General features: G+C 38.7%; 1 protein-coding gene across 4 annotated transcripts in view; it reads right to left on the bottom strand.

Moving 5' to 3' along the window:
- LOC100009591 (sodium channel protein type 1 subunit alpha) overlaps window positions 1-14,043 on the bottom strand; it is a 161,377-nt gene that overhangs the window by 133,129 nt on the left and 14,205 nt on the right. For 2 of the 4 annotated variants that reach the window (XM_051848546.2, XM_051848548.2), the window contains exon 1: window positions 2,563-2,817. The exons of 1 other annotated variant lie outside the window; for it this stretch is intronic. The gene's annotated coding sequence lies outside the window, so the exon portion shown is untranslated. Of the gene's footprint in view, window positions 1-2,022; window positions 2,134-2,562; window positions 2,818-14,043 lie in introns of those variants that run through there. One more of the 4 variants, XM_070070737.1, reaches the window with a different exon arrangement.

Genomic DNA, 14,043 nt, shown 5'->3' with positions numbered 1-14,043 from the left:
TCATAGACAGTGAGGGTGACCATTAGGGGACCTCCCAATATTGATTCATTTTCTCTCTCTCCCCTTTTCCCTACCCCCTCCCCTCAACTCTCTCTCTCTCACCCTCCCCCTTCCAAGCTGGGAGAGATCATGCTTTTGGCAAGTATAAGGAAGAGGTGTTGAGTTCAAAGTCTCCAACCATCCAGGAAGAAGGCAACCCTTGCACTGGTCTGCCGGCTACATTTTGGAGGATGCTCTCATGTGTCAAGTTCATATCAACATAACCCCCAGAGAACTGCCCTGTCTGTGGCTTCCTAGAGGTAAGACCAAACGAGCCCCAATCTTCCCTGCTTTGTCAACACTGGAGAGCACAATGTACATTTTCCCTCTGATTCCCTGACAGTGCTCTCTAATCAATCAAGGAGTGTTTCTTACTGGACTCCTGCATGAGATTCTGGAGTTCTTATCTGCTGCACTGGAGAGGATAGAGTACTTTGGGTCTGCAGTCTATGTGTTTGCCTCAGGTCCCTCTGGTTGGTAAAGTAGACTCTTGGTTGAGATCTCCAGTGCCTTCTTGGATACTATATAATTAATTAGGTCTCCAATTGTACTTCTCACCCTCTGCCCCATAGATTGAGAAGCTCTCTCTGCCATCTCTTAAAGGGAAATTGCCAAAATAAATGAGTCTCCAGATAGCCAATTTCCCAGCAAGAGGAAAGCCCTGTAAATGGACACTATTATTATTGGCATAAAATTCGATGTGTTATTTTTACCAGGACGTGCACTCAGGATATATTGGCCTCCTAAATAGATATTCGAGAAAAACAGATAAACAACTGTGAAGGAGAGAGAAGAAAAGCCACACAGATGAGTTGCCCCGAGTTTAATGAAAACTAATTCCATTTCTAGGTTCATGTGATATAACCAGCCACTTGGGCTCTGTTCTAGTGGTTTATAATGTTACCTCACCCTCTCCACGAAATTGTTTTCCCGTAAATCTCTGTGGCCATCCATTCCTGTCTACACATTATGTTCCCAAAATAGACACCATCTAAAAATCTCTTCAAGGAGCTCTGTGAAGGGAGGCCTGAGCTACAGCACTCCTCCTAGAAGAGAGATGCAGCGTTTAAGAGCCATTATGATAGCAACCACCACAAAGCAGAGCTTCCAAGGAGTTTTTCACCACAGTTATTCTGCTTCTGAAATGCACAGCTGAGGGAAAGAAAAGTGTCAGCCACCCAGCGGACGTGCAGGAGCTCCAAGTTGCATCACCCTGGCGTGCCACATCTTGCAGCAAATGAGAAAGGTAAGCTACCCCCTGCTTTGGGCTGGAGGAAAGAAAGCAGGAACCACCAGTCTCAGCATGGAATTTTCCTATTTCTGTTTGGCATAATCCTCTTGGGATGATTGGAAGTGATGTTTGGAGAAATATGTTCTGTTACTACACTAGCACACCAGAAATACCATGCAAACCTGCAAATCCATGGGAAAAAAAAAGTGTGACAGCAACAGCATTTGGCAATGTTCAAGTTTGCTGCTGCACTTCAGAAATATTTAGGCACACGCACATATGGACAGAAACATACCCTCCCTTGACTTCATTATTTCATCGGACACGAGAAAAAACACCTGCCCAGCACTTATTTGGAATGATCTGTTAAGCGGAGTGAATGGTCACCAGTATGTAACTGAAGAGAACAAATGAAATATGAGAAGTAAATGCGATGGGGGTAGGGTCTTAAAACACACACCTCAAACAGGTAGGATGGAGGGAATCCAAGCTAACAAAGGCATTTGGAAAAGCCTCCTCTCCACCCACAAATATTTTTTGAGTGGTTTAGAAAAGAAATAAGGTTCCTACTGGGAAGCAAGCAGCATCTGCAGTATCACTGCTGACTGTGACCTTTGTCTAGTTAAAAGTAAACCAATATTTTCCTGTCTGGCATTGCATGGAAAAAGGGACTCCTCACCACTTCCCTTAAGCTCCTTTTTTTTTTAGTGTGGTTCAATAGGAGTTAGGGAGAAAAAAAATCATTGTCCTACCCTCTTCCAATGCAGGAGGCATTTCTTCCCTAATGCTCAGTCTCTGCCCAAGGATGCTGAACACCCCTGCAGTGCTAGGCTCCAGCAGTAGTCCGGATGCCTTCTTCCTTCCTGTGGAGTTAACACTGAGCTCTAATTTTTGCTCCATCCTTGGGAACAATATGACCTCTATTCATAAGCAGCTAGTCTGGTTGCAAAGCCCCATTGAAGGAGGGGGCTTCAAAAGTAGACCTTAAATAGGAAGCAAGCGAGCAAAAGCAAGAACTGGCTAAATTCCAAGATATTTCAGGCCAAAGAATCTCATCTCATATCAAAATGCTGAACTGCAAAATAAACCTGATTTCAGTTCGTGGAAGGTTGAGAGATGAGGGGGGAGGGGAGGGGAGGAGGAAAGAGGGAGGAGGGGGATAGTTGATTGGAATTCACTTACAAAAATGGACTTCCTGCTCTGCTCAAACTATATTTCCACAGACCCCCTTTCCAAAGAAATAACAGGAATGAATGAGCCTAAAATCGCAATGAAACAATTAGATGGCTTACCTGATTAAAGGAAAATTACCCATCTGCAGTGAGGAACAGCATCTCCCAAAGACCAGATGATAATGTGCCTCTGGTGCAAATACTCCGATTCCTTCTTGCAAAAGGTGACCAAGTATTTACAAGGGCTGCAGTCTCACTGGGGCAGAACACACACACACAAACACACACGCGCGCACACATACACACATGCACCAGAGACCTCTGCAGTATCCTCTCGGCTTCATCCTCGCCTCACTGTATGGTACCTAATACAAATCAGCAAATAGCTTGTTTGAAAAAAAAAAAAAAAAAAAAAAAAAGTGGGGACAGCACCTTACATTCCACCGCCATCTAGTGGTCAACAGTTAAATTCTTTCACTGTCTGGATTTGTCTTTCTCAACCTCTTCTCTCTCAGCCTCCTCTTTCCCTTCTTCCCTTTAGCTCTCTCACTGTGGCTTTATCTTGTCTCTCCTTCATTCCCAGTTGCTCTGTCCTGTCATGCACCCCAAAGCTCGAATATGAAAAAGCTTAAAATTAACTATAGCTATTTTCAAATATATCAACAACTTCATTGTTATTTTTGCTTGGAGACATTACTTTATTTCATTAGGAATCATAATTACTTTACAGATTTAGAGTTCATGCATAAAAGTTTGTCTTATCATTCCACCAGCAGAAAAGTTAGGTGTCCTTAATTACAGATCTATGGCTTAACTCTGGGGAGCTACTTGTAGTTTTTTTTTTCTCATTTTTAATATTATATTTTAATAGTAGGTTCTGTAAATACCAAGTTTGTATTATTTGTGAGCAGCAATGGTGTGAGAAGATGTGGGTTTTCCTTCAACACTAAATGACCATATGCTTTGGAGCAAGTCCAATGTGGAAATGGAAAGTTACATGTCTCTCATTTTCATCTGTAATTAGAAGTGTAGCAAAAATTTCTTCCTATTCTTATTTCCTGTGATCTGACTCTCTTTTTTACATGAAGCCAATTAAGTTTTACTGATAGGTAGAATTATGAATGCCATGTATGTCAAGTTTTTTTTTTTTTGAAGCAATAGTGAATTACTCTAGGAAATTAGAGTAGGCACTTTCTATGTTATATACCACTTTAAAACTGAATCAGTCTAAACTTTTGGGCATGCACAAATTCAAAATTAACTGTATGTGATTTCATAAATATTATTTCATGAAACATTTGCAGCATTTAAATATTTCATCTTGGCTGTTATCTCTTTGCCATCCAGCATACTTGTTATTGACGGCAATCATTGCATGTGCTTTATCATTTTTTAAGTGACACTAACTTCAATATTTAATTTTTCTATTCCTTACGCCACAAAAGTAAGACAGATACTTATAATTGTCCCATTGTACAAGTGAAAATACTGAGACTTTCTGAGACTTGTTGAGATTTAGTCAAGGCCACACAGCTTGCAAAGCAATGCAACTAAGGCTCTTGGTTCCAAATTCCATTTTTATTTGCTACATACCTAAAAGTCTATCTCCCTCTCCTTGTTCTGGAATGACAGGAATGTAGTTTTTATTTAAATGTTCACAAAACATTTGCTACTTCTTAATTACGAACTTATGAGGTCATCTCATGGGTGCATCTTCTTATCTATAAAAGAAATGACATGACATAACTTCCTGTTCCAGCTCAAAACCCCCATATTTTTACAATGAGCACAACCACATTGATTTGCCATTATTCAGTGTCTGGGAGATAATGTTGCTCAGCCTCTGGTGGAATCAGGGAGATGTTGAAGGAAGCTGCATAGACAGATGATCAACATTTTATAAATAATTACCAGAATGTTAGAGATGAAAAATGAGTGTGAGATATGTGAACTAACAGGCACTATTTCTTTTAATCATAAGAGTAACATATTCAATATGAATACTACTTAGGGTTTAGGTAGACAGAAATACAAAGCAAGAATATCCCATCATAGACTGTAATGCCTTATAATTGTCTATTAAAGGGTGAATTTTCAAAGTTTTATTTATTTATTTGGAAGGCTTGGCAGGGGATGTGTGTCTTCCATCTGATGGCCCACCCAGCTGTACCACTATGCCCAACCCTGGGGAAAGGTCCATTTGTGGAATGTCCCCTCTCAGTCCTCCCAACAGCTCTCTTTTTCAGATTCCCAGGAACGAACCTGCTATCTGACTACAGAGGACTAGAGTAGGGGCAGCTGTCTGCTCAGGTGATGGAGAAAAGATGATCACTACAAGTGATTCTGGAGCCAAGGGGCCAGCCTTCCCTCACCATGAGCTGTCAAGACCAGGTAAGCTTGGAACAAGGGGTCAGAAATCAGGTATGGAGGAAGAAGAAATAATGAAGGAGAACCAGAAAAATCCCCTAGGACACCCGTGATTTTCCTGTCTCCAGCCCTATTCCTTCTCAAGATCAGAAACTTTCTTGATTTGAGGTCCATAATAGACCCAAATAAATTCCACCTTTTGTTTAGGCTGGACTGTTTTTGTTACTTTAAGGGGTCCTGACCAGGTCACACTCACTGCAAGAAAGTTCCAAGTATTGCATCAAGTACTCTCTATATTCTGGGCATCTACACCTTTAGATGTTCCTTCTGCCAAGCATTTGCTATAGCTATGCCAGGCACATAGGTAGCACCAGCAAACAAACCATCCCTTGTGATATTTACACTGCCATGTGAGACAAGTAGAGGGGCAAATTGCTTTCAATGATCAAACACCTCCCTTCCACCTCCATGTCGTTGTGTACAACTTGCACCTGTCAATAGACCTTTCACTCATCTATACATTGCAAAGCCCACCAATGTTTTAAATGCCTAGGTCAAAATTTAATTATTCTCCATTATCTTACTTTATCAGTGGGCAGAATCTGTTTTATTTTGTCAATTATGGAACCACTTCATGGTTTCTTTTATGGAATATGGTTGCTTGTTAGGCTGAAGGCATTGATCATGAGAATCAATGGCTATTCCTGTTCAGATTGGAAAAAAACCAACCAACATCTCAATCTTAACTAAATGGTTCAAGCTTCTGTATACAATTTCATTCACTGTAACTGAAACAATTTAACAACATTGGTAAATCTAAATATTCCTTATTTAAACCCTGACAGAAAAGTAAAATATGAGATCTTTCATGAAATTAGAGTATTATATACACTTAAATCACATATTAATTCACACTTTGGGAAACAGATAAATGAAAATAAGATTTGATTTGTTGCCACTTTGTACCATTATTGCAACTGCCCCATTTGACTTTGTGCTGAGAGTTTATATGCACATTTTATTCATCTTCCAGATCATAAACTCTCTGTGGAAATAGCTCTGCATTCTGTTTATCTTTGGACGGTAGTTTAGTTTATTGAGATATAATTTTGTCTCTTTCTCACTGATCTGTTTCCAACTTCAAAGAATGAGGAGGGAATTCATTCTCATCACGCCCTTAAAAGGAGCCATTCTAGGAGGTCTTCTGTAATTTTGTCCCAGACGGTGGAAAGAGTTTACTGGCCATTTACTCTGTGATAATGCATCCTTCACCTGTGAATGCAGAAACTTCTGGACCTAGCTAAGGGGCTTGGGTTGTGCCTTTTCTATGAGAGTTTTGAACATGAAAAAGATGATGGAAGCAGAAGATATTCTTTATCCATCATGTGACACTGTCTCTGTCACGAGGACTTGATTATTGCCTTGTTCTAGCTCTGTCAGTTGCTAGCAGTAGTTCACTACCCACATGGAGAAGAGAATATTGTAGTGAGACATCATCTTTGTCTTGAGACCTTGGGTATTATAGAAGGAGCAATGTTGCTCAGGTGGAAAAAGCTGTGCTAGATATTTTGTCTGCCTGTTTTCAGACACACAAGAGAGTCTCTTGATGAGATTAGAATCTTGAACATGTTTCAGAGAAGAGTTATCTCAACATCCAAGGGCTGAAGAATTAATGTGACTAATATCTGAATATTATTTAAAATTTTATATATAAAATAAAGATTTGTTACTATAAACATTCCCAATGTCCATTTCTTAGAGCTTTGAACCTTTAATTCAGATGCTTTATAAAAGGAATGCATTAATCACCTTCAGGCCTGGGAAGAAGTGACTCACTCTTGATCATTGGACAATACTACTGATTGGATTCCACAGTAACAGCAATTAACTGCATCCTGACTCTGCTTTTGTAGATGTGAATTTCCCAGTAATTGTTCTGGAAATGCAGCATTCTGCTCAGATTTACCACCAATGTCTTCCTCCCACCGAAGGCTATAGCACCCACTCTTAGAATTAAAACTGTTTCCTAGCAGTAAAGAAGAAATACAAATCATCACTTGAAGTTTGATTTGTCATTTTGAAAGTGAGCCAGCAGTGAATGTTGAATTTACCTGAGATTATAGATATGCATTTTATTTATTTATTTATTTTAACTTTTATTTAATGAATATAAATTTCCAAAGTACAGCTTATGGATTACAATGGCTTCCCCCCAATAACGTCCCTCCCACCCGCTACCCTCCCCTTTCCCACTCCCTCTCCCCTTCCATTCACATCAAGATTCATTTTTGATTCTCTTTGTATACAGAAGATCAGTTTAGCATACATGAAGTAAAGATGTCAACAGTTTGCTCCCACACAGAAACATAAAGTGAAAAATACTGTTTGAGTACTAGTTATAGCATTAAATCTCAATGTACAGCACACTAAGGACAAAGATCCTACATGAGGAGTAAGTGCACAGTGACTCCTGTTGTTGACTTAACAAATTGACACTCTTGTTTATGGCCTCAGTAATCACCCTAGGCTCTTGTCATGAGCTGCCAAGGCTATGGAAGCCCCCTGAGTTCACCGACTCTGATCATATTTAGACAAGGCCATGGTCAAAGTGGTTCTCTCCTCCCTTCAGAGAAAGGTACCTCCTTCTTTGATGACCCGTTCTTTCCACTGGGATCTCACTCACAGAGATCTTTCATTTGGGTTTTTTTTTCCCCCCAGAGTGTCTTGGCTTTCCATGCCTGAAATACTCTCATGGGCTTTTCAGCCAGATCCGAATGCCTTAAGGGCTGATTCTGAGGCCAGAGTGCTGTTTAGGACATCTGCCATTCTATGGGTCTGCTGTGTATCTCACTTCCCATGTTGCATCGTTTTCTCCTTTTTTATTCTATCAGCTAGTATTTGCAGACACTATTCTTGTTTATGTGATCCCTTTGACTCTTAGTCCTTTCATTATGATCAATTGTGAACAGAAATTAATCACCGGGACTAGTGAGATGGCATTGGTACATGCCACCTTGATGGGATTGAATTGGAATCCCCTGGTATGTTTCTAACTCTACCATTTGAGGTAAGTCAGCTTGAGCATGTCCCGAATTGCACATCTCTTCCCTCTCTTATTCCCACTCTTATATTTAACAGCGATCACTTTTCGGTTAAGTTTCAGCACTTAAGAAGAATTGTGTATTGATTACAGTATTCAACCAAAAGTATTAAGTAGAACAAACAAAAAAAAATACTAAGAGGGATAACATATTAATGCATTTTAAAGACTTATTTTATGTATTTGAAAGAGTTACAGAGAGAGAGGGAGAGACAGAGAGTCTTCCATCTACTGGTCATTCCCCAAATGGCAGTAACAGTCAGGGCTGGGCCAGGCCTAATCCAGGAGCCAGGAGCTTCTTCCAGATCTCCTACATGGATTCAGGAGCCCAGGCACTTGGGACATCCTCCAATGTTTCCCAGGTGAACTAGCAGGGAGTTGTATAGAAAATAAAGCAGCCAGTTCTTTAACCAGTGCCCAAATGGGATGCCAGCATCTTGAATCAGTGCCCATTGGGATGCCAGCATCTTGGGTGGCAGTCTTACCCACCACGTGACAATATCAACCCCTGTAAATACATTTTTAAAAAGCAATTGAGAATTCTCTTTTAAAACTAGAGTCAACTTTCTTTTCAGCCAGTTTAATGTTATAATTTCTTGGTTAAAAAAACTAGCCTACTGATCAGATAAATCTTATAGATACTAAAGTGGACATTTAAAATTGTAGTATGCCTATGTAGTCCACAAATGAGAACATAATCAGCTAATTTTTTAAACTTTTATTTAATGAATATAAATTTCCAAAGTACAGCTTATGGATTACAATGGCTTCCCCCCCATAATGCCCCTCCCACCCGCAACCCTCCCATTTCCCACTCCCTCTCCCCTTCCATTCACATCAAGATTCATTTTCGATTCTCTTTATATACAGAAGATCAGTTTAGCATACATTAAGTAAAGATTTCAAACATGATATAGAAATACCTGAGAGATTTCTTCTCCAATTGGAAATTACTGAACAGAAGTTGTTAAAAGCTGGTGATTTTCGACTCCTCGATTACCATTTTACATTCTCTTATAGTTAATCTAAATAATTGAATCTATTGAAGCTGTTTTTCTTTCTGATTTGCTTCTAAAATATTTTTCATGTGTCTACAGAATATATGTGCTTGTTGGCATGCACACAACTATTTAGAACTTTATAAAATCTTACATAAAATCATTAAATTTATACCCAGTTTTCTCTCTCTCTTTCTGGTAATGGAGCAGAAAGAACAGTAAAGACCTTTCTTATGGCGCTGCAATGTAAGTTGAAATAAGAGAAAGGAAGGAGGTTGTGGGATCATGACAGAGATGATTAGATCCCCCAGGCCTTACTCCAGTGACTTACTTCTGTTTCATCCAAGGCATGGAAACTCAGAATTGAATTCTGACTCTACAGATGATAATTTTCAGGAAGGCAGTTACTCCTAATTGGCAGACTCACTGAGATTTCCTTTTAACAGCAGGCAGTCATTGGTATTGGAGAAGAAAATAGAATTCCCAAAGCAGAGAACTAGGTTTTATGAAGTAAGAATACTATATGAATTTGATTTTTCAAAGCAGAGTTGAATATATACATGGAAAACTTATGATGAGATCAGCATTACAATATAGGTTCAAAATGAGTATTAAATTTCAAGTGGGGCTGGCATCCTGGTGCAACTGGTGAAGCTTCCACCATGTGGAATCGTGTGTAAGCACGAGTTTTAATCTCGTCTGTTCTGCTTCCCATCCAGCTTCTTGCTAATGCACCAAGGAAAGAAGACAATGGTAGTCCAAGTCCTTGGGTCCCTGCCTCTTACATGGGAGACCTGGATGGGGTTCTAAGCTCCTGGCTTTGGTTTGGCTCAGCCTGGACTGTCATGGCCATTTTGGGAGTGAACCAGTGGATAGAAGATCTCTCTCCTTCTCTCTCCATAACATTGCCTTTCAAATAAGTAAATATTTTTAAAAGTACAAAGTTACTTTTATCACTTTTAATGTTATCATTTCCATTATATTCCCATACATACAACATTAAATAAATCAACTTAGTGTTGTATATTTATTTTCAACTTGAAGTTGTTTTTGAGGACCTAGTTGTTTTTGTCAGCTAATGTGTAAGAGTACATTACTAATAGTTGCTGAAGATGATACCAAATTGTCATTTTTCATGATAACAAAGTCAGCCTTTTCTTAAACAAGTAACATACCATCAAATCTTCACTATTTTGCTTTTTTCATTTCCTCTGCTTGTATCATCTTTTCATTGGCCATATCCCCATCCACCCTCTATTTATGTATCTCCATACTGTCTGACTCCACTATATAATCTCTTTGACAGTAAGGAGTACCTCTTATTTTTCGTTCCCAAAACATCACAGTATCTGTGGTTAAACTAGTTTCTGAAAGTGAATTGCTCATATCTTCTGAGTACTGATGAATCAAAATTCCAAAACAGAATTCCAATAAAACCCACAAATAGGAATAATAATTTTGTAAACCTCATAACAAAAGAACATCAATTGACAAAATAATTACCACTGCTTTATGGAGATGTTTTTAGCAGCCATTGAGGATTTGTGGAGCTGAAAAGTTCTGAGAGATCATCCAGAAAGGAGTTCTTATTTTGGATATGAGTGGACTGATTCCAAGCTAGGTGATGTAACCTGTCCAAGGTCACATGGAAAGTTTTCCACCATGAATGTCCATTCAATTTTTCCCACAATTTAACTATGAAAAATTACTATTGAATAGGTGCATCAGCAGATAAGAAGCAAAATGAAAGTGAGTGGATTATTTCTAGTTATGCAACAATTGATTTTCACTCATATTTTGACAGAAAGATGGATATGATAGTAGGTTTGATGGCAGTTACAGTTTAAGAAGATGATGGGCTAACCAATATTGGTTTTATGAAAGAATAAAGAAAGTTATCATCCTGCAGTATAGCTATACATTTTTAAAAATATTAACCACAAAATGTCTAAACTCAAGGATGGCACTGTGACATAGTGGGTAAAGCTGCCTCCTGCAGTGCCGGCATCCCATATGGGCACTGGTTCAAGTCCTGGCTGTTCCACTTCTGATCCAGCTCTCTGCTATGGCCTGGGAAAGCAGTGGAAGATGGCTCAAGTCCTTGGGTCCCTCTACCACTGTGAGAGACACAGAAGCTCCTGGTTCCTGGCTTTGGATCGGCATAGCTCTGGCTGTTGTGGCCAGTTGGGAAGTGAACCAGTAGATGGAAGACCTCTCTATTTCCCTGCCTCTCCTTCTCTCTCTATATAACTCTGACTTGAAAATAAATAAATAAATCTTTTTTAAAAATGCCCAAATTCAATGATTAAATACCTGTTAAGTCAGAGTGCAACATTCACAACTTTTATGAAGACCAAAAGAGAACCTTGAGAAATAGGAAGCAAGTGATCTTGAAGTTCTATAATTTCTTTGAAAAGTCAAAATATAGTCTAAAATATATATGTTTATTTAAGCTACTAAACAATATTCAAAGGACAGTTATCTTTCATAGGGAAACAAAATTGAATGTTTTGCTTGTAGCTGTACCTCTCCCTTAAGTATATGAAGCCTCATAAGCCTTTGGTTCAAGCATTTGATCAAGTATTTGCTTCATAAAGCACTGGATCAAGGCATATCACAATATTTAAAGCATTGTTTCTAGACCACTTGCCACAGGAAAATAGAAAAGAAATATAAATGTAAATAAAATGTATGAACAATCATATAAAGAACTAGTTACTATTTCTGGGTTCTAGTCTGTGCCTATGTTTGTTCTTTCCTAAGTTCTTAAGTCAATTAAACATAATGCATGAGTTTTTAATCTGTTCTGCTTCATTCAGTGACTTATTCCCTTTGCAGAGACAAAAGCTATCATTAAGAAAAATAAATATAATTGATTTTTTCTTGGAACCCAAATACATACAAACTTTCCATTTTAACATCACTTGCTTAGATATTGAAGAAGTTTAATTAGATTATTTTATGAAGAGGGCTTTCTTTATTCTAAAGGAAATAGATGATATTTCAGAAGATAATTCTTTATTTACAGACTAAAACTGAACTTTGCCATAACTTAGCATAAGCAAATATATAGTCCCTTTCCCCCTAAAGGACTCTTGCCAACATCTCTTTCCTTTTCTGTTCACAGGCAGAAAGCCATTGACTTTACCAAGTGCATAGACAAGTCTTCCATGATGAAGGCCTATATCATTAGAATTAGGTGCTATCACATTTCTCATAAAAATTAACACCTTTCTCTCACATTCTTAAACAGTTCTGATCTTCAGAAGTCAATTCACAGACTCATAGCAATCACACATGATTACATCTTTTTTCTCTTTTCTTGGGGAAAGCAAAAGTTCTGCCCAAGGCCAAATAACGCACAGATGTCACTAGGCCCTATTTCAGAGAATCAACCCCTTTAGAAGATTTTGGCAAGGAAGGGGGAAAACAGTACACAGAGGGTCAGATAGTAATTACAGTTAGCCTTAGCTTCTTGGAATGCGTTGGAAACATAAGCATTCATAAATTGAGTTCACAAACTGCTAACTATAGATTTCCCCCTCTGCCAAGATGAAAAAGAGGAGCCCCAATATGTTGTACTCACACCTGGGATCATTCCAGCACAGGTATGGAAGTGATGTGCTAGGCAGTTACATCAATGCTCATGTGTAGTCTCCCATACCTATTCATCTGCAGTTGAATACAAGGCAAACATATTCTTTTGTTTATTATGGGATGTTGAAATGACAGAACAACTGTGTCTCAATATTTTCCATGACATGTGATACATTAGGAAGCTCAGAAATGGGCATACTTGTCCCATTATCCATTTATTCTTCTTGAAAGTCTCTTTTACATTTAGTTTGCTATCTTGACATCAAAGGAACCTATATTTCTCCTCTCTGTGGTTAACAGCAGGTTGTAAAACAGGTAAAGACTCCTTCTGGATATGCACTCCTTTCATTGGCATACTGGATTTGACAATTCCCATTTCTATTCCTCTTACTCTTTTTTTTTAACTTTTATTAAATGAATATAAATTTCCAAAGTACGACTTATGGATTACAATGGCTTCCCCCCCATACCGTCCCTCCCACCCACAACCCTCCCCTTTCCCACTCCCTCTCCCCTTCCATTCACATCAAGATTCATTTTCGATTATCTTAATATACAGAAGATCAGCTTAGTATACATTAAGTAAGGATTTCAACAGTTTGCTCCCACACAGAAACATAAAGTGAAAAATAATAGATGATTTTTTTTAAATGATGATGAAATCAGATCAGACCTATTGTCATGTTTAATCCCAGTGAGAGTCAAGTTGGGAATTGATAATTTCTTTTTTTTTTTTTTTTACAGAAGATCAGTTTAGTATGCATTAAGTAAAGATTTCAACAATTTGTACCCCCATAGAAACACAAAGTGAAATATATTGTTTGAGTACTTGTTATAGCATTAAATCTCAATGCACAGCACATTAAGGACAGAGATCCTACATGAGGAGTAAGTGCACAGTGACTCCTGTTGTTGACTTTACCAATTGACACTCTTGTCTATGGCATCAGTAATCTCCCTATGTTCCAGTCATGAGTTTCCAAGGCTATGGAAGCCCTCTGAGTTCTTCGATTCTTATCTTGTTTAGACAAGGTCATAGTCAAAGTGGAGGTTCTCTCCTCCCTTCAGAGAAAGGTACCTCCTTCTTTGATGACCTGTTCTTTCCACTGGGATCTCACTCACAGAGATCTTTTGCCAGAGTGTCTTGGCTTTCCATGCCTGAAATACTGTCATGGGCTTTTCAGCCAGATCTGAATGCCTTTAGGGCTGATTCTGAGGCCAGAGTGCTGTTTAGGACATCTGCCATTCTATGAGTCTGCTGAGTATCTCACTTCCCATGTTGGATCACTCTCCCCTTTATTTATTCTATCGGTTAGTGTTAGCAGGTACTAGACTTGTTTATGTGCTCCCTTTGACTCTTAGTCCTATCATTATGATCCATTGTGAACTGAAATTGATCACTTGGAATAGTGAGATGGCATTGGTACATGCCACCTTGATGGGATTGAATTGTAATCCCCTGGTATGTTTCTAACTCTACCATTTGGGGCAAGTCAGCTTGAGCATGTCCCGAATTGCACATCTCTTCCCTCTCTTATT

The sequence above is a fragment of the Oryctolagus cuniculus genome, chromosome 3 (assembly GCF_964237555.1).
Source record: "Oryctolagus cuniculus chromosome 3, mOryCun1.1, whole genome shotgun sequence".
Lineage (NCBI taxonomy): Eukaryota > Metazoa > Chordata > Mammalia > Lagomorpha > Leporidae > Oryctolagus > Oryctolagus cuniculus.
Note: the sequence above shows the minus strand (reverse complement) of the source record. Positions and strands in the feature narration are given on the sequence as shown.